Below are 22,004 nucleotides of genomic sequence, written 5' to 3' on the forward strand. Positions count from 1 at the left end.
GGGGAAGGTGGAAGCCGGAGCAGCAGGGAGGTCCTGCTTCTACTCTGCCATCTTGACTCTGACCCCCCTCTTCTGGGAACTTCTGCTGAGAGCTTTTGAGAACCAGGCTGAGGAGATACCATGAGTGAGAGAGGAGGATCCCTGCTTGAAGGAAACTGTTCTGTTGTGAAGGCTTGTGAATGTGTGTGTTCACTGCATTAACCATGTGTACCAACTTCGTGTTAATTGTAATGACTTTGACTTTCTGGTTATGGGACTCAGTTTCCTGGTATTTTAATAAGGACTTAAGGTGGACTAGGCACTGTGAGCTTCAATATGGAACAGGAACTCCACAGAGAGCTGGACAAGGAACTGGGAACTGTCTGCCTTTGAACTCAGGCGGCAATTAGGTAGATTTGGGCATGGAAGAGAAACCATGGAAGCTGAGAGCCTGCCTCGAGTCAAGATGAAAAGACCTCTCCTTGGGTATGTAATGCTGACTGATGAAATTGTAACTTACTTGTGACCTAGGGGTGGATGGCCTTTGTACTTTCCACTACCCCTTAAGAGGGTACTGAGTTGTGACTGATGAGATTGTAACTTACTTGTGACCTAGGGGTGGATGGCCTTTGTACTTTCCACTATCCCTTAAGAGGGTACTGTGTAGTGATTGATGATATTATAACTTAATTACACTCCATGGGTGGAGGACTTTGACTTTTGTACTTTGTGATTGAATTAAGGACTTTGTGATTGGCTAAATGAATGTACTTTGCTTAAAGCTATGTGACCACTTTGGTGAAAACTATGTGGCTAATTTGTTGATAAGTTGTAACATTGTGAATGCTGTACCTTGATATTCTTTGAATGTTTTGTCTTAGTTTGTTACTGAATAAATAGAGAGTTTACTATACTGTGTAATCAGAATCTTGCAAGCTGTTCACAGCAGAAGTCCTCTGGAAAGCTGCTCTATGCTTGGCTTTACACTTGTTTGTACTTAGCTGTTTCCTATAGTAGACTTTTACTTTACTTTGTATCCTCAAAATTTAGCACAGGGCCTGGCACATAGTAGGCACTTAATGTTTTTAATCTCTCCTGACACCCTCAGTCAGGAGAGAACCTCTGACACTAGGCTTACATATCAAAGGACAGTTCATTCCCAGCAGCATCAGGGTTCATGGACAAAGCCCCTAGTTCTAGTCCTGCCTGGGTGTATGCCATCTCTTTTATGTAGGACATTCCAAGACCTCATTTTCCAAATAGGCATAGCTCTGTCTACCTTTGCTTAGGTGATCCAGGGAGACTCTCCATTATTTGGGGTATTAGTGCTTTTTCCCTGTTCACATCTTATTCTGCCCCTTCTTCTTCCACATTGTTTCCCAGTGATTAGTGACCTCTCAGGGCATCCATTGATCCATGTTCCTAGGCCTGCTCCAGCCTCTCTCTGCTCACCACAGAGTTGGCCAGGAGGGGAAAGAAGATCATTTGGATTGATCATTGCTGCCCTCAGCTCCAAACCTTAAGTTCCTTAAGACCTCTCAGAAGGAGGCTTGAATTCCAGTTGTCAGAGGCAGAAGTGTGTCCCCAGTGGACCTGGGATTATAGCAGTAGAACAAGCCCTAGGTAGGACACTAGGTTGGACTCCACTTTGTGTCATTTACTAGCTATGCAACCAAGACAAGTCACTTCTATTTGGGTTCTAGTTTCTCTTCCTGTAAAATGGGGACCTTTGCCCTGTCTCCAACTTCAAAACCTTTACTAATAACTGCCCCCTAGCACTTCCTTCTTCTCTACAACCCCAGGGAAATATCACCCTCCTCACTTCCCCCCCAAGGCCATGGATGAGATGGAAGGTGGCTGGATCTGAAGTCAGAGGACCTGGGTTTGAATCCCAGTCCTTAAACTTATTACCTGTGTAATTTTAGATAGGTTACTTAATCTCTCTGGGCCTCAGTTTCTTCATCTGTAAAATGATCTTAGATGAGTACTATATCTATGAACCTACATTGTAGAGTTCCTAGACTATAGGGCATTTTCAAGGGCCTTCATCAGGGGAAGAGGTTTAAAGGCAGTTTAAATTAGTATATGATTTGCATACAATTTTCACTTGCCTGTGGAGGGACTGCCATGTGTATTCTATTACTTTCTCTTTCCCCTGAAGTGAGGAGGGGGTAGAAAGAGTCCAGGGTAGAAAGTTAGGAAACCTGAATTCTTGTCCCAAATCTCACTAAATTGCCAGGAGACCTTGGAAAGTTACTTTCCCTGTTATTGAGAATGATAACGGTAACATTGTTTCTCCTTTAGATACATAGAACTATATAATGCCAGGACTGGAAAGGGCCTCAAAAGGCATCTATGCCATTTCCTTCATCTTATTTTTTTTTATTAATAACATTTATTAAGCTCCTATTTATAAGATTTTGCATAAACAAAAAACCTAAAATGAACCTGACCTTGAAGAGTTTACATAATTTACTTCCCATTTTGTCCCTCAAAGTCAATTTATTTCTCAGCAATTCCTTAATTTTTAAGAGAAGGAAACTGAGTCTGAGGGAAGTTCAAGTGACTTGCTCAAAGTCACACAGGTGGTAAGCAGAATTTGAACCCAAATCCTTTGACTCAAAAACTCTTCTCTTTGTAGTATATTAATGTTAGAGTTGGATTCGATTATTCTAATTCCTTAATTTCACAGACAGGGAAACTGAAGACAGAGAGGGGGGAGTCATTAGTCCAAAGTAATGGAAAATTAGTGGTAGATATGTAAGTAGAACACCTGTCTCCTGCCCCTCAGCCCAGTCTCTTCCCACTTTATCACGTTGTTTCCCTTCACAGGCCTCCTGAAGGGGGCCATCCTCAGCCCAGAGCCTGGGGCCTATGTACCCTTCTCTGGCCTTCAGTCTGCCCTCAGACCCTCAGCCTGACCGTTTCCGCCTGGATGCCCCCTGCACAATGCCCAGTCTGTCTTCAAGGTGGTTCTAAAGGGCTGGGCCCCACATTCCCATTTCTGGACCCTGGGAAGCTCAGCCAGAATGGGGCCTTGGCAGGGGAAAGAGGCTGGATCCTCTGTCTACCACCACAGTTGACCACAGAAAAAACTAAGGAGCCTTGAGGTAAGCCCCGTTTCTAGCTCTTCCACACTCTACCTTGGTCCTCTTCTTCCTCAATTCTGTGTTCTTGTTTTCTGGAACATAAATGTACCCCAAACAGGGATTTATGCATCATAGATATTCCACAAATAATTGTTGAATTAAAGAATTGAAACCAGGACCCTTGGATTTTTTTTTTTTTTGCATGTCCAGAGTTAGGGGAAGCTAAGAACACAGAACCCGGACTTAGCAGGGCTGGAAAAAACCTTAGAGATTCAGGGTCTTCTTAAGCCTTTTTGTGCACTGAACCCCCATGGTGAGCTGTTCAAGTCTAACACTACTGTGATTTGTTGCCTACATTTATAATTGAAACGAATTTCAGTTAGAGGTTAATGAAAATAATGAAATAATTTCTTTTTCCAAGTTCATGGACCTCAGATTAAAAACCCTTAATTTAGTTCAGCCTTTTCATTTTTTTCATTTTGAGGCAGTCAGTGTTAAGTGACTTGCCCAGGGTTACACAGCTAGGAAGTGTCTGAGGCTGCATCTGAACTCAGGTCTTCAGGTCTTCCTGACACCAGGGCCAGTGCTCTATCAGCTTCACCACCTAGCTACACCCTCCTCCTCCCTACAACTTTTAATTTTAAACAGGAGGAAACTGAGGCCCAGAAAGGGATAATAGGATCTTCGATTTAGGGCTGGAAGAGATTTTAGAGGACATCTGGTCCAACTCCTTCCTTGAACAGAATATGAAACTGAGGTTCAGAGAGGTTGAATGACTTGTTAGGGGTCACAGGTCACAGCTGGAGTGTCTGAGGCAGGATTTGAACTCAATTCACTAGACCATGCTTCCTCACCAGACATGCCCAAAGATCACATCAGTGTCAGACTTAGAAGTTAGGTCTTCTAACTCTAAGTCCAGAGCTTTTGCTATCCTCTACTCACCCCAGGCCACTGGGAGGGGAAAGTCACTAAGTTCTGGCCACCTGTCATTCTCTTTCCTCATTTTGTCCTTCTTGGCTTTAGCAATGGTGCTATTTGGCCCACTGGGACCCAAGACAGAAACAGTCACAGTCTGGGGTATCTTTTGGGGGTAGGATTCTGGCTCTTCAGCAGTGAGTGTGGGGTAAAAGCAGGTTGGAAGGCAGATTCTCCTGTAGGTGTTCTCTCTCCAGGAAGGGGAAGAGCTTGAACCAGGGCCAGGGAGAGAAGCACAGTTAGGGCTGGCCCTGAGAGCTGTTGGAGACGAAGCCCCCAGTGTAGTCTCAGGGCTTTTTTCTAAGGTCTTTACCCCTCCACCATTTCTTGTTAGGCCCCTCCTCTCCAGCTCCATTATTAGTATCCCATCCCTACCCTTCCCAGAGATCCTTTTCTCTAGGGCCTGATGTTGGTCCTCTGGGTGGTTCTCACTATAATGAGAGTCTCTCCTATAAACACTCCCTCCATGCTCCTGAGAACATGGAGAGAGGGCTGAGGAGGGCCAGGCAGGAAGAAGGGCCATTGGCACTGTTAATGATTACCAAGGAGAGGAGTGGTGACAAGGAACCAAAGTCTGTACAGCTCAGAGTCTGCAGTGCAAGTCAGGATCCACATACACCAGAGCTGGGCCTGTGCTTCAGGTATGGCATGGACATGCAGGGGGGACTGATAGCTTCTTGTCTGGCCAAGAGGGCCAGGAGGGAGTTCATGTCCCCATGGCCTGGACTTTTAGGGGACACCTGGGTAGTGATGGTAGAGAATGTGCTAGGTGGCCTGAGGGCAGGGTGAGCTGCCTGGGCTAGGTGGAGTTGTGGGTGATATCTGGACAGAGGCTGATTCTGGCTTTAGACTTAGAAGGATGATGCCACAAGGTCATAGGTTGCTGCTTCAGAGGGCCTGGGAGACAGTGCCCTCCCATAGTGAACTTTGATGATTCCACCTGTGTCTTATGGATTTATTTTCCAGTATTCAGTCTTTTCTACCTTTGCCCTGCCTGTGGTTCCTTCTCAGTTTCTTCCTTCATCTGGGAACTCCAGAGAGTATAAAGAACAGAATGGAGCCATGGGAATGATAATAGATATGAAGATAGAGAACTAGGTGCTGTCTTTGTCATTTCACTGTTGAGCAAATCACTTTATTTTCCTAGGCTTTATTCATCTGTAAAATGATGGGATTCCATCAGTGGTCCTCAAAATGTGGTCTGGGGATGCCTGGGAGTCCCTGAGCCCTTGTAAGGAGTCTGCTAGGTCAAAACTCTTCTCATAATAATATTAAGACATAGGATAATATTAAGACATTTAATTTCAATTATGATTAATATTAATAGATACAGCACACATAAACAAAAACTGTGTGGCAGGATCTGTAATAATTTTTGTATGAATATATAGTATAAAGGGGTCCTGAGACCAAAAAGTTTGAGAACCACTGGACTAGAGGATTCTTCCTGTGAATTACTATGAATTTCACCTCTGAGAAGCAGAAGGGGACAAGGGAGAATGCAGTAAAAACTCCCATTTCTATAATATTTTAGGGATTACAAAATGCTTTCCTCACAACCACTCTGCAAAGTAAATGAAGTAGCTATGACCATCATCCCCCTTTGTAAATGAGAAAACTAATGGTCAGAGGGGATAGGGACTTCCTCAGCCACCATCACACACAAGATTCGGACTAGCACATTGTCCTCTCTACCAAACTATGACACCAAGAAGTGGGTAGGAACCAGTTAGAGAGGCCCCAGTGACAGTGGCCAGGATGCCAGGCTTAGGATCTTTTTGTTTGGTCCTGTTCTTCCACTGTGGGTTTGATGGTCAGAGAATCATATAACATTGGAGATGGGTTTTACAGAAGCCTGGTATTCTATGGGATGTAACTACGGGTGCCATAAGATAACTGTTATATCAGTGAGGGCCACCTCCAATCATCCTGATCCATATCTGGTCACTGGACCCAGATAGCTCTAGAGGTGAAAGTGAGGCTGGTGACTTTGCACAGCCCTCCCTCACTTAAGTCCAATTCACTTTCATGTCATGGCATCACCTCCCTGATGTCATGGTCTTCCTCAAGAACAAAGGACAAACAACAACCTGTGATGCTAGTAATATTTTCCCTGCAAATGTGTCAAATATTAAATCCAGCCTGAATCAGAAATATTCATTAAGCATGGTAGTTTTCAGGGAAAAAAACCTGGCCATATTTCTTCTATTTTATTCTAAAATTTCTCTGAGTTCCATTTTATCCCCAGTGAGCATTTGCAGAACAGTATTTATGAAACCTCCAAATGTTTTTTGATTTAGGTTTATGCTTCCATTTACACAAAGGAGGAGATGAAAGCCCAGAGGAAATAATTGTTCAAGGTCATATAGCAATTTAATAGAATAAGGCTTTGAATCTGGGTCCTTCTAATTCCTTGGTGAAGATTCTTTCCAGTTCATCACAGCTGCTTCTCCATTTCTGAGACTCCCAATTTGGATTATGTAATAATGCAAAGTAGGAAGAATACTGGGCTTGTCACCAGAAGGCAGGTTAGACCTGTGTTTGGATCCTACAACCTGGCTGAGTGACCTTAGGAAGGTCATTTCCCCTTCTCTGCTCTTCCATTTTCTTCATCTGTAAAATGGGGGCAGAGGGTGGTATTGGTTGCATGATTTCAAAGGTTTCTTTTAATTTAAAAATCTTTATGATCCGCTGGGATTTTGAAGTTCAAGGACTAGACACAGGAAATGGGGAAGCTTGAGGGAGAAAATGAATAAGGATGATGGTAAAATGGGGCTGGGGGCTATAGAGGGTGCCTGAGGCCTGGTACTAGAAACTGTTAGGTTTCTTAGCTAGAGCATAGATGTCTCATCTTGGTTTGCTTGAATAGATCCCATCACCATAGGCTGAGCCTCTTCCCTGGTTTTTGACTCTCCCTGTTCTGTGGTAAGGTTGGCCAGGAGACCTTGTTCCCGTCTTCTGTAAGAAGCCTTTCTTAGTCTTCCCTTAAATCCTAGTGCCCTCTCTTTGAGATTACCCCCAATTTATCCAGTCCACCTCTTATCTGTACATAACTGTTTGCATGTTAGACCATTAGACCATGAACTTCTTTAGAGCAGATTTTTTTTTTTACCTTTCTTTGTTTCCCTAGCATTTAGCATAGTGCCTAGCATGTAATTGGTGCTTAATTAAATGCTAGTTGTTTGACTAAATGACAGCAAGGTAGGCATGGTCCTCCTGAGCTAATGGTCATTTAGAACTGTCTGGGCTAGGTCTTCCTGGGCCCCTCATAATTCCAGGAGAATATAGGCCTGGACTTTCTGGATTTTGGTGGTAGTGGTAGAGGGGCCTGGGAGCTTGAATGGTTGGAAGCCCCTGGCTGGGGGAATGGCAGCTTCCTTGTTGAGAACTGCCATTTGTTTATTGTACTAGGGGCTATAAATTACTGATACTACCCTAATCAAAGGGAAAAGCAACATTATTCAGAGCAACTTGTAGGTGATGGTAAGTGCAACTGCCCTCATTAGCCATGCCTGGAGTTGGAAGTTCTCAAGGTCCCAGTAGGCCCATTATTTGTTACTAAAGCAGACCACATTGGTGAGTGATAAGTTATTAGATGCAAGGCTCTGGGCTTTAGTTTCTCTTAGCACTGAGCCATGATTTGGAGAGTAGGCTGAGATCTGAGGAAGCTAATTTCCTTCCCAAAGCTATGATCCATTCCATTCATTCTTTCATTGATTCATTCAGTCATCCAATAATAAGATTATTATTGATCATTTCAATTTAATTAACATTTATTAAGTGCTATGAGGTACTAAACTGAATGATGGGGATGCAAAGACAAAAGGTAGGGGATTAGATCATTCTCGACATGGGGGACAGCAGGTTCAAAGACTTGGAAAAGGGAGATTAGATTATCCTGTTTGAGGAAATGTAAGTAGGTTAGTGTTTCTGAGCCCATAGAGGAAAATAAATAAAGTGTAAGAAGACTGCAAAGATTGGAAAGGATTGGGCTATACCCGAGTTGAACGTGGATTGGAGTGGGGAGAGATTTAAGGCAAGGAGAATAATTCAAAAGCTTATTATAATTAATAGTCTAGATGTGAGGTGATAAAAGCCTAAAGTAGGGCTGTGACTGTGTGAGTGGAGAGAAGAGGACATAAAAAAATGTTGTGAGTGTAGAAATATCAAGATTTGGCAGTGGATTAGATATGTGAGATGAATGAGAGTTCCTAGGAGGCAAAGATAATACTGAAGTGGCAAGCCTGGGTGACTGGGAAGGTAATGCTCCTGACAGGGGGGTAGTATTTCAGGGGAAAGGGAATGAGTTCTATTTTGGACATATTTAATTTGAGATAGCTATGGGATGTCTAATTCGAGATGTCCAAAAGGCAGTTGGTAAGGTGGACCTTGCGTTCAGGAGAGAGACTGAATGTACAGATTTGTATAGAGATGATAACTGAACCCATGATGAGGTCAACAATTGACATGGTACAGAGCAAAAAAAGGAGGGGACCTAGGACAGTTATGGGAGAAACCCCTGGTTATTGGAAATGACATGGATGAAGAACCAGTAAAAGAGACTGAGAAAGATCAGTTTACAGACTGGAACAGGAGTAGGAGAGATAAATGTCACAGTGAAGAGAGAATATCCAGAAGGAGAAGATGAGCATCAGTGTAAAATGTGTAATTTTAAATTTATTTGTAATTATATGTAATTTAAAAAAGTGTAAAATTCTTGGAGGGACCAAGAATGAGGACTAAGCAGTCATTGATTTAGCAATTAAGGGATCTCAGGTAAGAGAAACAAAAGATCTAAAATATCAAAGGAAATAATGAAAAAAGATGGTAATGAAGAATACTTTCAGACCTTAAACTATATTATAAAGCAGCTGTCATAAAAAAATATCTGGTATCGTTTTAAAAAGTGGAGCAGTAAATCAATGGAAAAGACTAGACAATGGAGAATCAGATATAATAGAACTCAATAACCTTGTGTTTGATAAACTGGAAAACAAAAATTGCTTAGGGAAAATTTCTTACTTGATAAAAAAACTACTGAGAAAACTGGAAGAGAGTCTGGCAGAAATTAGTTTTAGACCAACACCTTACACCATGTTCTATAATACATTCTAAATGGACATATGGACTTAATATTGAAGATAGAATGAATTACAAAATTACAAAAAATTAGAAGGCAAGCAGATCACATACCTCTCAGAGTTGTGGGTAGAAGATATATTCTTAACCAAACAAGGGATGAAGAAAAATAGAAAAGGTAACTTTGATTACATTAATATATAACATTTGATTCTATAAAAGCAAAATTAATATACCTAAGAAGGGAAACAGCTGAATGGGGGGGAAAATGGTATGAAATTTTTAAGATAAGGGTTTGGCATCTAAGATATGTGTCTGTCTTTTGGTTTTATACACATGTATACATACATTTGTAATGAATTGTGTTTTTGACTTTCGTGTATCCTTGGCATATGTATATATGATGCCTGACACATAGTAAGTGCTTGCCTACTTGATTTGACTTGACATAAGAAAAATGAACATTAAAACAACTCTTTGGTTTATACATGCAAGATGCCCCCAAATTCTTAGATATTCCAAATATATGACCCCAAACTTTTCCCAAATAGATAGGTGGTCAAAGGACAAACAGTTTTCAAAAGAATTATAAAATATTGATAACCATATGAAAAAATGCTCCAGGCTACTAATAATAAGAGAATTACTAATCCAAACAACCCTGACATTTCACTGAACATCCTGAAAATTGGTAAAGATGACAAAAGGTCAGAATGATCAAGTTTGGAGGGGTTGTGAGAAGAAAGGCACACTAAGGTGTTGTTGGTGCTCCTGTGAATCAGCACAATTATTTTAGAAAATAACTCAGAAAAATGCAAATAAAATGACTAAAATTTCCATACTCTTTCACCCAGAGGATCCAAGGAGGTGATTGATAAGGAGAAAATCCCTATATATCCCAGAATATTCATGGTAGCGGTTTTTGTAATTGTGAAGAATTGGAAACAAAGTAGATCTCTACTGATTGGGAAATGGCCAAACCAATTGTGATACAGGAATGTAATGAAATATTACTGTGTTGTAAGAAATGATGAATATAATGAATATAGAGAAGCATATATACATAGGGACTAAAACAATCTATGTGCAAAGAACAACTATAAAATGATCAAAAATGAAAGTTAGAAAACTACAAAAAAATAAGCATGGCTCCAAGGAAGACATATCAGAAATTACCTCTCCTCCCCACCTTCTGCTCCTTTATAGAGGTGGGAGGTCCACAGTATACACTATACATATTGTCAGATTTTTTTCTAGTATTAATTGATTTTTTTCTCTTCTTATTTTTTCTTTTTTTTCCAAAATTTTATTTTAGACTCAAATGCCAGAACACAAATAGAGAATAGAAAAAAAGAAACAAAAACACATAATAAACTTAATTATTGGAACTTAAATACAAAGTTAGAAATAAAAACATGTCATGTGCATAGCAGAACATGAGAGGATTCAAAATATGTGACAATAAATTTCCATTTCAAGAAAACCTATATGATAAATAATGCTCATTGTATTGAGAATTGTCCATCTTTTCTTTGCTCCCTTGTGAGTTTTCTTTTGTTCTCTTCTGTGTACTTTTTTACTTTGTTCTTTTTTTTCTCCTCCCCCAACCCCCTTACTTTTTTTCTTTAAAAATATGTGTATTATATTGCCACTTCTCGGTCTATATCTCAAAACATGAAAAAGGAAAAGAACCTATTTGTATAAAAAATATTTATAGCAACTCTTTTTGTGCTGGCTAAGAATTAAAAATAAGAAAAAAGAATTAGAAATTGAAGGGATGCTCATCAATTGGGGAATGGCTAAACAAGTTGTGGAGTTGTGGTATATGATTGTGATGGAATACTATTGTGCTATTAGAAATGGCAAGCAGGAAAAAAAAAAGATGACAAGCAGGATGATTTCAGAAAAACCTGGACTTACATAAACGAACACAAAGTGAAGTGAGAAGAACCAGGAGAAGGTTGTACACAGTTTGATGAAGCATTGTGAATGACTTAACTGTTCTCAGCAGACAATAATCCAAGATGATCCCTAAGGACACATGATGAAGAATACTATCCACTTCTAGAGAAAGAACTGATACTGTCTGAATACTGATTGAAGCATACTATTTTTCACTTCCTTTATTCTTTTTTTGTTTTTGCCTTTTGGAGGGCAATTGGGGTTAAGTAACTACCCCAAGGTTACACAGCTAGTTTTTTTGTGTGGGTGTTGTGTCTGAGGCCAGATTAGAACTCAGGTCCTCCTGATTCCAGGTCCAGAGCTTTACTCACTGCACCACCTAGCTACCCTGCACTTCCTTTATTCTTTTTTGAAATTTTAATCTTCTTGTATAAAATGACTAATATGGAAATGTTTTGCATGATTGCATGTGTAAAAAAAGACATGTGTGTTATGAGATGACTTGGACTAGGGGGAAAGGGAGAGATATTGATGGTAAAAAAAAAAACCCAGCCAAACCAAAAGATATCAATAACATTTATTTTAAACCAAACCAAACCAAAAGAGATCATTGGTAATTTTTGAGGAGGGAAGTTTCAGTTGAATGATGGGGTTACAGGCCAGACTGCAGAAGGTTTAGAAGTAGAGGCACTAGGGGTGGCCAGGTAGCACAGCGAGTAAGAGCACCGGCTCCAGTGTTGGGATGACCTGGGGATTGAATCCGGGCTCAGACACTTAGCACCCACCCAGAAACACCTGGCCATGTAACCTTGAGCAAGTTACTTAAGCCCCAATTGCTTAAAAAAAAAAGTAGAGGCGCTTAATGTAGATGGTTTTCCCAAGGAGTTTAGCTACAAAGAGGAGTTGTGACATAGGATGAGAGCTAGCAGGAATGGAAGGAAAAAGTGAAGATTTTTTTCTAAGAATGGAGAGATATAAGTATGCTTAAAGGCACCAGGGGAGGAGCCAGTACTAGAGTACATTCATTTAGTAACTTAATCATTTAGTAAGTCCTCAATTCAGTCACAAAGTACAAAGGTTAAAGTTCTTTCTCTCTCTCTCTCTCTGCTTTTTGGAGGGCAATTGGGGTTAAGTGACTTTCCCAAGGCACGTGGCTAGTGAGTGTTAAGTGTCTGAGGTTGGATTTGAACTCAGATACTTCTGACTCCAGGGACAGTGCTCTATTCACTGTGCCACCTAGCTGCCCCATAAAGTTCTCTTTTAAACAAGGTGTTTTCATGTAGTCAATCACAAAGTCCACCCCTAGGTCACACTGTCTTAATCTCTTCAATCAGAAAGTCTTCCTTCTTAAACAAAGTAAGTTCATTTAGTCAATCACAAAGTACAAAGGTCAAAAGTTTTCCACCCCTAGGTCACAATTAGGTTACAATATCATCAGTCACCATTGTACCCAAGGAGAGGTCTTTTCATCTTGACTGGAGGCAGTTTCTCAGCTTCCATGGTTCCCCTTCCCACTATTTCTGTTCCTAGGAAAACAAAGCTTAACAAAGCCACAATAACATTCATTAACATTTCTGGCATCCTCATCAATATCAATTCACTTTCTGTCTGTGAAATCAACCTAGACCCAGCAACAAGGTCTGAGGCCTCTATCAACAAATGAATCTGACAAAATAATATCAAAAGAGACAAAGTACTGGCACCACAGTGATGCCTCCTCAGTTCTTGGCAGCTCTGTCTGGCCCTCAGAAGTCCTGGGCTGCTCTGGCTGACAGTTTTCTCTCTCTCAGCATTCTAATTCCCAGCAGCTCTCTCTCTACAGCAGTAGCTGCTCTGCATCCACAATGCTGCTCCCAGAAGTTCTGGCCTCTCTCAGCTTGGGCTTTTCTCTATACATGGCACCAGCTCCTCCCTATTCAGCCCCCTCTCATCACTTCAACAAGTTGTAGTGGAAATGCAAATTTAAAGATCTTCCCTGCCCCTAGGCTAAAGTGCACCTGGAGCCTGGGGTGGGAGGCTTGTTTTTCAGTTGATACTTCTTGATTGGCCAGTTAGTCAATAAGGTTGTTACATTCTCTGAGCCAGGAGAAGGCTATATAAGCCCTGATGAAGCTTTATTTTGGGGCTCACTTTGAGAAGAGTTCTGTGATTTGATATGGATTCTGGGAAGCCATTTTCCTGAGCCCCCCGGCTTTGAAAAACCCAGATGTGGAAACCCAGATGTTGACTGGGTATGGATGTAATGGTTGGACAGTTTGGAACTACTACTTGATCTGTTTCTGTCTTGATAATTCTGCCTGTATACTTTGAAGTTCGGGGTGCTGACCTTTTCCCCCTGAACAAGGTAAACGATATATGTCTGACTGATTAAAGTAAGCTTGTTAACCCATTTTGAGTTGCTTTCCTTTAACAAAGCAGATCCAAGAACCTGTGGTGGCAGCAAACCCTGAGGACGCTTGCTGCTACACAAGTCCATCCCAGTGTGGGATTCACAAGCTCTGGGTCTTAATACTTAATCTGAAACCAAATGTTAAGTACCTGTTAGCTTGCCAATACAAGAGGATCTTCAAATTCTACTACCATTACAGTAAGGAGGTTGGGTCATAGAGTATTGGAAAAGGAATAAGGTGTAAGAAGACTGGAAAAATAGAAAGGGGCTAGATTATGAAGGGTTTTAAAAGCCAAAGGACTTTATATTTGATCCCAGAGGTCATGGGAACCACGGCAGTTTACTGAATATGGTAGTGACCTGGCTAGGCTTGAGCTTCAGGAAGTCCACTTTGATAGTTAAGGAATGGATGGACTAGAGTAAGGAGAGGCTTGAATCAGGGACACCAACTAGAAGATTATTTCAATAGTCTGGGTATGAGTTTATGAGGGACTGACCAGGGTAGGGTTAGGATTAAAGGACAGAAGGAGGCATATATGAGAAATATTGGGAAAAAAAAATAGAAAGGACTTGGCAATGGGTTAGATACAGGGTATGAGGCAGGGTGAGAAGCAGAGGATGAAACCTTGGTTGTGAGTATGACTTGAGTTATGGTTCTGCTAAGTCCCTTTCTTACAATTTTTTTTTTCATTACTACCCTTAAGATTCTTGATCTTTTGGGCTTTAAATAAATTTTGTTATTTTATTCTATATAAAATCACCCTTTGGGTTTTGTTTTTTCTCTTAAAATGGGGTGGAAAAGGTGGGAGGAAGACAAAACAAGTGTTTTGAGAATTGAAAAAAATAGCAAATTTTAAAAAGTAACTCTTGAGTAGTTTGACTGGTATGACACTGAATAAGTAAACTAATTTAAGTAGCATTGTCCTTTTTATATTATTGTTATGGTACAGCCATGAGCAATCCATATCTCTGTAATTATTTAGATTTTTATTTCTATAAAGAGTATGTTATAATTGTATTAATATAATTAATTTTGTATATTATTAGGTGGGCTCTGAAATTTTTTTAGTTATTTTGTATGGAATTTCTCTTTCTAGATCTTCCAGATAGGTTTTTTAAAAAAATAATATACAGAAATGCTGATGATTTATGTGGGCTTATTTAATATTCTACAATTTGCTGAAGTAATCATTTCAATTAATTTTTTGTTGAATAGATCATCATATTTTCAAAAAGTGATAAATTTGTTTCTTCTTTATTGATATTCCCTTAATTTTCTTTTTCTTTTCTTTCCTTTTTAAAATTAATTTCTTTTAAATTTAAATACTTAAATTAGCAATAAGAAAGAAGAAACATGTTACAAACTTAAATACTATAACTTAAAGACAAAATAAGAAAAGAAAAAAAAGCATTGCCATGTGCACAGCAGAATGTAAAAAAGGATTCAAAATATACAATAATACATTTCCATTTTAAGAAAGCCAATATAATAAATAATATACATTGTGTTCTAAGGTGTCCATCTTTCATTTTTACTTTGTTTCCTTGTAAGTTTTCTTTTGTTTTGTGCACTCTTTACTTTGTTCTTTGTTCTTTTTCTCCCCTCCCCTCACCAACAAGGTTACAATTAAGCATGGACACACAGACATTCACAAACACATATTCACACACATATATACATATACATACATATATACACACACAAATACACACATACATATACTTAGATATCTATAATCATACTCATATATAGAAATATCATTTATATGCATCTATGTAAAACCATACTATACTTGTTTATCTTCTGTTTCTCTGAGGATAGATAACATCTTCCTTCATAAGTCCAAGTCTTTCAATATTTTTCTAAGTCCATTAACTCATCATTTCCTACACCACAGCAACATTCCAACTTTATATTGTCTAGTTATTTTAAACAGTCTAAAACAATATTAATATGACTGATATGGCTGACACAAAGTATAGTTCCCCCACTTTTTTCTTTTGATTAAATCTATTTTAGCTTTAACTTTGTCTGAGATCATGATTACTACTCCTGCTTTTTTTCCAAATAAATTCTACTCCTGAGATTTATTTTATGTTTGTTTGTATCTCTTATTTCCTAGCCCTCCTGACTCCTTTATTTTACGTCTACCTACCACCTTGCCCTCCAATTACTTAACCTACACCCTTTCCAAAGATCTCTCCCTAATTCTCTCCCCTGTCATCCTTTCACCTTACTCTTTTGTTTCTATCTGAATTTAGAATACTTTTATAGTTTTCCAATATATGTTATTCCCTCTTTATCCGATTCCCATTAATCTAGTCACCCTTCTATACCCTCCTTATCCTATTCACTCACCCTCTTCTTTCTCTCTAAATTTAGACCTTTATTCTCTTCTAAATGTATGTATTATTCTCTCTTTAACCCAGATCTGATGTAAGTAGGGTTCCCTCTAAAAAGCCCTCCCTTGTCCTTGTAACAACAAGCATGAGCAGCCTCCAAGGTTCTGATTACAAGCATAGTAAACTCCATTTATTCAGTGACAAATTAAGGCAGAAGACAGAAAATCAAAATACAGAATTCACCAAGTGTAACTCAATCATTTAGTAAGTCCTCAATTCAATCACAAAGTACAAAGTCAAAGTGATCTACCCCTGGATAGTACATTCATTTAGTCAATCACAAAGTCTCTCTTCTCAAGTGGAGATTAGTTTCCAATCATAAACAAAGTACATTCATTTGGTTAGTCCCAAAGCACAAAGGCCATTTGCCCCTAGGTCACCATCACAGCATTCCATGCCCAAGGAGAGGTCTTTTCTTCATCTTGACCCAAGGCAAGTTCTCAGCAGTTTCTGTTCCTGGGAAGACAAAGCTTAACCAAGACACCCCAGCATTCATGCACATTGTTGGCATCCTCTTCAAATCTTCTGCCTGTGAAATCAACCTAGGCCCAACCAGGTCTGAGGCCTCTATCAACAAACAACTCTTACAAAGTAACATCAAAACAGACAGACCAGACAAAACATCAGCACCAATCATGCCTCCTCAGTTCTCAGCAACTTTGGGTGGCAGTTCTCGAAAGTCTGGGGCAACTCCAACTGGCTCTCAGCCATCCAGGCAGCTTTGGCTGGCAGTTCTCTCTCTCTGCCTTCATGATGGTGCTCCCAAAAGTTCTGACTTCTCTCAGCTTGGGCCTCTCCCTATACTCGGCACCAGCTCCTTCCTGTTTAGCCCCCTCTCCTCACATCAACAAGTCCATACCACTTGTAGGATTCACAAGCTCTAAGTCTTAACACAACCTCCTAAGCCAATACCAGGGAATTTTTAAATTCCATTACCATTACAATCCTCCCCCTCCTCCCTATTCCCTTAACCTTTTATTTTTTTTAAATTTAGAAGACTTTTATTTCCTAAATATATTTCTTCTTTAACCCATTCCTGATGAGAGTAGGGTTCCGGAACCACCAGCTCTCTTACCCAATCTAATTCTCCTGTGTCAATTCTTCCTCTCAAACCTCTTTTGCATAAAATAATTACTCCTTTTTACTTTTTCTAAACAATATTACTTTTTAGAAACACATCACACTCAGATCTATCCCAATCTTTTTTTTAAACTATCCAATTACTAATAGCATTTTTAGGCATACATTTTATACTTCCTCATATTTAAAAGTAAGCAGTATGTCCTAATTGAATCTCTTGTAATTAGTCTTTGATGTGTCCCTTGTATTTCTTTTTTTTTTTTTTTTGCCTTTTGGAGGGCAGTTGGGGTTAAGTAACTTGTCCAAGGTTACATGGCTAGTGTTTTTGTGTGGGTGTTAAGTGTCTGAGGCTGGAACCAAACTCGGGTCCTCCTGACTCTGGGACCAGTGCTTTACTCACTGCATCACCTAGCCGCCCTGTATCCCTTGCATTTCTTTTGGATCTCGTATGCAGAATTTTCTATTAAGTTCAGGTTTTTTTGCAATAAAATCTTGAAAGTCTGGCAATTCAATTGAATATCCATTTTTTTCCATTCAGGATTATGCTTAACTTTGCTGAGTATGATATTTTTGGTCACAGTGCCAGTTCTTTTGCTCTTCAATATACATCGTGTTCCAAGACCTGTGATCTTTTAGTGTCACCACTGCTAAGTCTTGTTTGATTCTAACTGTGGCTTTGCCATATTTGAATTGCTTTTATTCCCTTGTTGCTTATAATTTCTCCTTAACCTGGAGGTTTCAGAATTTGACTATAATATTCCTGTAGTTTTCCTCCAAGCATCTCTTAAAGGTCTCCATGATGGATCTCAGTGGATTTTTTCTATTTCTACTTTCCCTTCTTGTTCTAACACTTCAGGAAAATTTTCTTAAATTATTTCTTGTATTATTGTATCAAGATTCTTTTTTTTTGACTATAGCTTTCAGGTAGTCCTATTATTCTTATGTTTTCTCTCCTTGATCTGTTCTCCAAATCAGTTGCTTTTCTTATGAGATTTTTCACATTTTCTTCTTCTTTATATTTTGTTTTTATTATTTCTTGGTCTTTTATATCTTCACTGGCTTCACCTTGCCCAATTCTAATTTTTCAAGGAGTAATTTTCTTCCTTAAGATTCTGGATTTCCTTTCCCAGTTGGTTGACTTTCTTTTTATAAACTTCTTGTTTTTCTTGGATGGTTTTTTAAAAATTTTTTCCTCAATCTTTCTCATTTGATTTTTAAAGTCTTTTTAAAGTTCTTCTATTAATTCCTTTTGGGAAGGTGACCATTTGATATTACTCTTTTGGGGTAGGAGAGCCTTTTTTTGCTTCAATACCCTCCTCTGAAGATTATTCCTGATCTTCTCTATTCCCATAGTAACTCTAGTCCTGGGTTTGGGGGGTGGTGCCTATGGACTCAGATCCTTTTTTCAGTGCTCTACTCTGACCTGGAAATGAAACCAGGAACTCTGCCCTCCTGTAAGTGCTTATGGCCAGGGCATCCTGACCCACTGTTTCTGCACTCACAGGGTGTGTGCTGGTTCCTTCTTGTCCAGAACCAAGTCTCAGCAACACAGCTGGGGGTTATGTCACTTATCAACAGAGGTTCCCTCAATCTTCTCCTGTTCAGATGCCTGACTCCCCACACTGTATGGGAGGTGAGAATTACTGTGGCTGGGGCAGAGGCTACCTCTCCACTCAGCTAGCCCCAGGGCTTGTGGCTTGCTGTTTTAGCGGAATTAGCCTGGAGGTGTTTACACTTCATAGGGACCAAACCTCAGTCCTGGGATTTTTCTTCATCTTCTCAGATTGTCCCAGGAGGATGTAATGGGAATGGGAATTTGAAGATCTTCCCTGCCCCTTAATAGACCAAGGGGAAGTTTGAAGATCTCCTCTGCTTTGAAAGTAAACTGCCCCCTAATAGGCTGAATGTAATCACATGGAGCCTATGATGGAGGGAATTTGCTGAAGGGAGCAGCAGAGCCCATAGGAAGCTTCCCTGATATGAAGATAAACTCTGACTCCTAATAGGTTGGATGTAGTTACATGGAGCCTGTGGTGGAAGGAGTTTTGCTGAGGGGAAGCAGAACCCACAGGAAGCTGGTTCAGAGCTAGCCAGACAGTGGGAGAGAGAAAAGGTTGAGGCAATGAGGTAGAGAGGTTTGTGAGTAAATATTGATCTTGTATTGGTTTTGGGAAAGCTGAAGGATGCTGTGGCTCTCAGCATTATTATGGCTTCTGAATATTTTTGGTATTATGATGGAATTGGCTTCTGGTTTTGGGATACAATTTTCTGGTGTCTAAAGAAATGCTTCAGTTCTGTCCTCTGCCTGGAGAATCTGATATATTTTGCGATTGAACTTTATGTGATACTTATAGTCATGGTCTTTATTTATGGGCACTATAAATATTGCATTGGTGCTACAGGGGACCGCTGTTCTGTCCCAATCCTTGTTGTTTATTTTTAGCACTCTACATTCTCTGGAGGCACTATTTTGTCTTATTTGTTTGACAAAATCTAGAGAGACTGGAATTTTCTGACCTACTCTACCATCTTCTCAGAATCCTCTTGATTTCCTTTTTCTTATCTTAATACTATAGCAAGCATTTCAAAAGCTCTATCACATGGTAGTGATAATAATGGTTATTCTTGTTTTACCACTGATTTTATTTGAAAGTCCTCTAGTATTTTTCCATTACATGTAATGTTGGCACAATGGATAGAGTGCTGGGCCTGGAGCCAGGAAAATTCATCTTCTTCAGTTCAAATATGGCTTCAGACATTCATGTACTAGTTGTCTGACACTGGGCATAAGTCATGTAACACAGTTTGCCTCAATTTCCTCCTCTGTAAAATGAGCTAGAGAAGAAAATAACAAGCCAGTATCTCTGCCAAGTAGACCCCATATGGGGTCATGAAGAATTGGTTGCAACTGAATAATGACAACAAAAAACCCCCAAGACAAATTATATTAAAGAAAGGTTCATATATTCTTATGATTTTTAATGTTTTCTTAAAACTGAAATGAGTGTTATATTTCATCAAAAGCTTTTTCTATATCTATTGGTTTCATTATAATTTATTGCTTTTAACTATTAATATGGCATAGTATGATTATAATTTTCAGCAACTCTGCATTCCTGATATAAATACAGCCTGGTGGTAATGAATCATCTTTTTAATATGTTGCTGTAGCCTCTTTGCTAATATTTCATTTAGTATTTTGGTGTCAACATTCATTAAAGACATTGGTCTATAATTTTCTTCCTCTGCTTTGTCTCTCACATAAAAAACCATATTTGTATCACAGAAGGAATTTGGTAGATTAATTCTTTTTCTTTTTAAAAAATAATTTATATAATACAATTGATTATTCATTGAATCTTTAATAACATTCACTTTAAGTTGATCTTTTTTTTCTTTGAGAATTCATTTGTGGCTTGTTCAACTTCTTTTTCTGTAGTAAAGTCATTAAAATTCTCTTCCTTGTTTTGATAATCTGGGTATTTCTCTTCCTTATTTTGATAATCTGGGTATTTTATATATATATTTTTAAGCATTCATTCATTTCATTTAAGTTATCATTTTTCTTGGTACATGGTTGGGCAGAATAGTTTGTAATAATTGCCTTTATTTCCTTTTATTTATTGTGAATTTAAAAATTTTGATATTGATATGTTTTTTCTCTTTTTAATCAGATTATCTACTAGTTTATTTTATTGGTTTAAAAAGAAATCCTAATTCCCATTTTTCTTACCAGTTCTCTTTTTTTGCTTTCAATTTTTTTATTTTTAGAATTTATCTTTTTGTGTTTAGTTGCTTTTTTAGTTCCATGATGAATTAATTGATCTATTCTTTTTCTGTTTTGTTGATCAAAGTGTTTAGTAAATTTTCTCTAAGACTGTTTTGGCTGGGGATATTGTCTTATTCATCATTGTTTCCTTCATAAGGCTCAGCATAATGCATTTCACACAATAGTTTTTTAAATGAATGTATGAATAAAAGAAGTAAGTGAATGAATATAAAATAGACCTGTCCATTAGGAAAATTTCTCTGGCAACAAATTCAGATGGAATAATACAGAGACGCTAATCTGGAGGCAGTTCTCATGGTCCAGATGTGGTATTTTGAAGGGCCAGGATAGGGTAGAAACACAGAGTTTGAGAGGAGGGGACAGATGCAAAAAATATGAATAAAAAGTCAACAGTACTTAGCAACTGATAGGATATTGGAGGGAGGGAAAGGGAAGTCAGTAAATAGGTAGTTATTAAACACTTATCATGTGCCAGACACTGTGCTAAGCTCTGGTGATACAAAGAAAGGTAAAAGATAGTCCCTGCCCCTGAGGAGCTCAAATCTAATGGGGGAGATAACATGCAAACAAATATTTAAATAGTTTAAAATTCTTCTTTTAAAAACTGTTTTTGCATTTTTATATGGACCATTTTAAAATAATTAAATTATATTTAGTTTTCAACATTCACTTCCATAAGATTTTGAGTTTAAAATTTTTCTTCCTCCTCCTCCCCCTCCCCAAGATGGAATGCAATCTGATATAGGCTCTACATATACATTCATATTAAACATATTTTCACATTAGTCATTATGTAAAGAAGAATTAGAACTAATGGAAGGAACAACGAGAAAGAAGAAACAAAATGAAACAAACAAAAAAAAAGATAAAGAGAGCAAATAGTATGCTTCCATCTGCATTCAGACTCCAAAGTTCTTTCTCTGGATGTGGATAGCATTTTCCATCATGAGTCTTTTGGAGTTGTCTTGGTGTAGTGCCAATGCAATATGTACAGCACCCATGATCATGATAAAGATCATGACTATAAGTATCGCATGATGTTTGATTGCAAAATATACCAAACTCTCCAGATAGAGGACAGAACCGAAGAATTTCTTTAGACACCAGAAAACCCAATCCCAAAACCAGTAAGCCAATTCCTTCACAGTAGAAAGATATTCAGAAGCCATAATAATGTTGAGAGCCATAGCATCCTTCAGCCTTCCCACAAACCAATACAAGATCAATATTTACTCACAAACCTCTCTACCTCCTTGCCTCAACCTTTTGTCTCTCCCATTGTCTGGCTAGCTCTGAACCAGCTTCCTGTGGGTTCTGC

The 22,004-nt window shown here is 38.8% G+C and overlaps 1 protein-coding gene across 1 annotated transcript in view; it reads left to right on the top strand.

The window, feature by feature from the left end:
• Positions 1–4,484: 4,484 nt before the first annotated feature.
• Positions 4,485–22,004, top strand: part of CDHR2 (cadherin related family member 2) — a 60,039-nt gene continuing 42,519 nt past the window's right edge. Inside the window, exon 1 of the mRNA XM_069077765.1 lies at positions 4,485–4,684. The gene's annotated coding sequence lies outside the window, so the exon portion shown is untranslated. The remainder of the gene's footprint in view (positions 4,685–22,004) is intronic.

Source organism: Petaurus breviceps, unplaced genomic scaffold, assembly GCF_028583685.1.
Source record: "Petaurus breviceps papuanus isolate PSGF00001 unplaced genomic scaffold, PetGlider_PUasm1.0 90994, whole genome shotgun sequence".
Classification (NCBI taxonomy): Eukaryota; Metazoa; Chordata; class Mammalia; order Diprotodontia; family Petauridae; genus Petaurus; species Petaurus breviceps.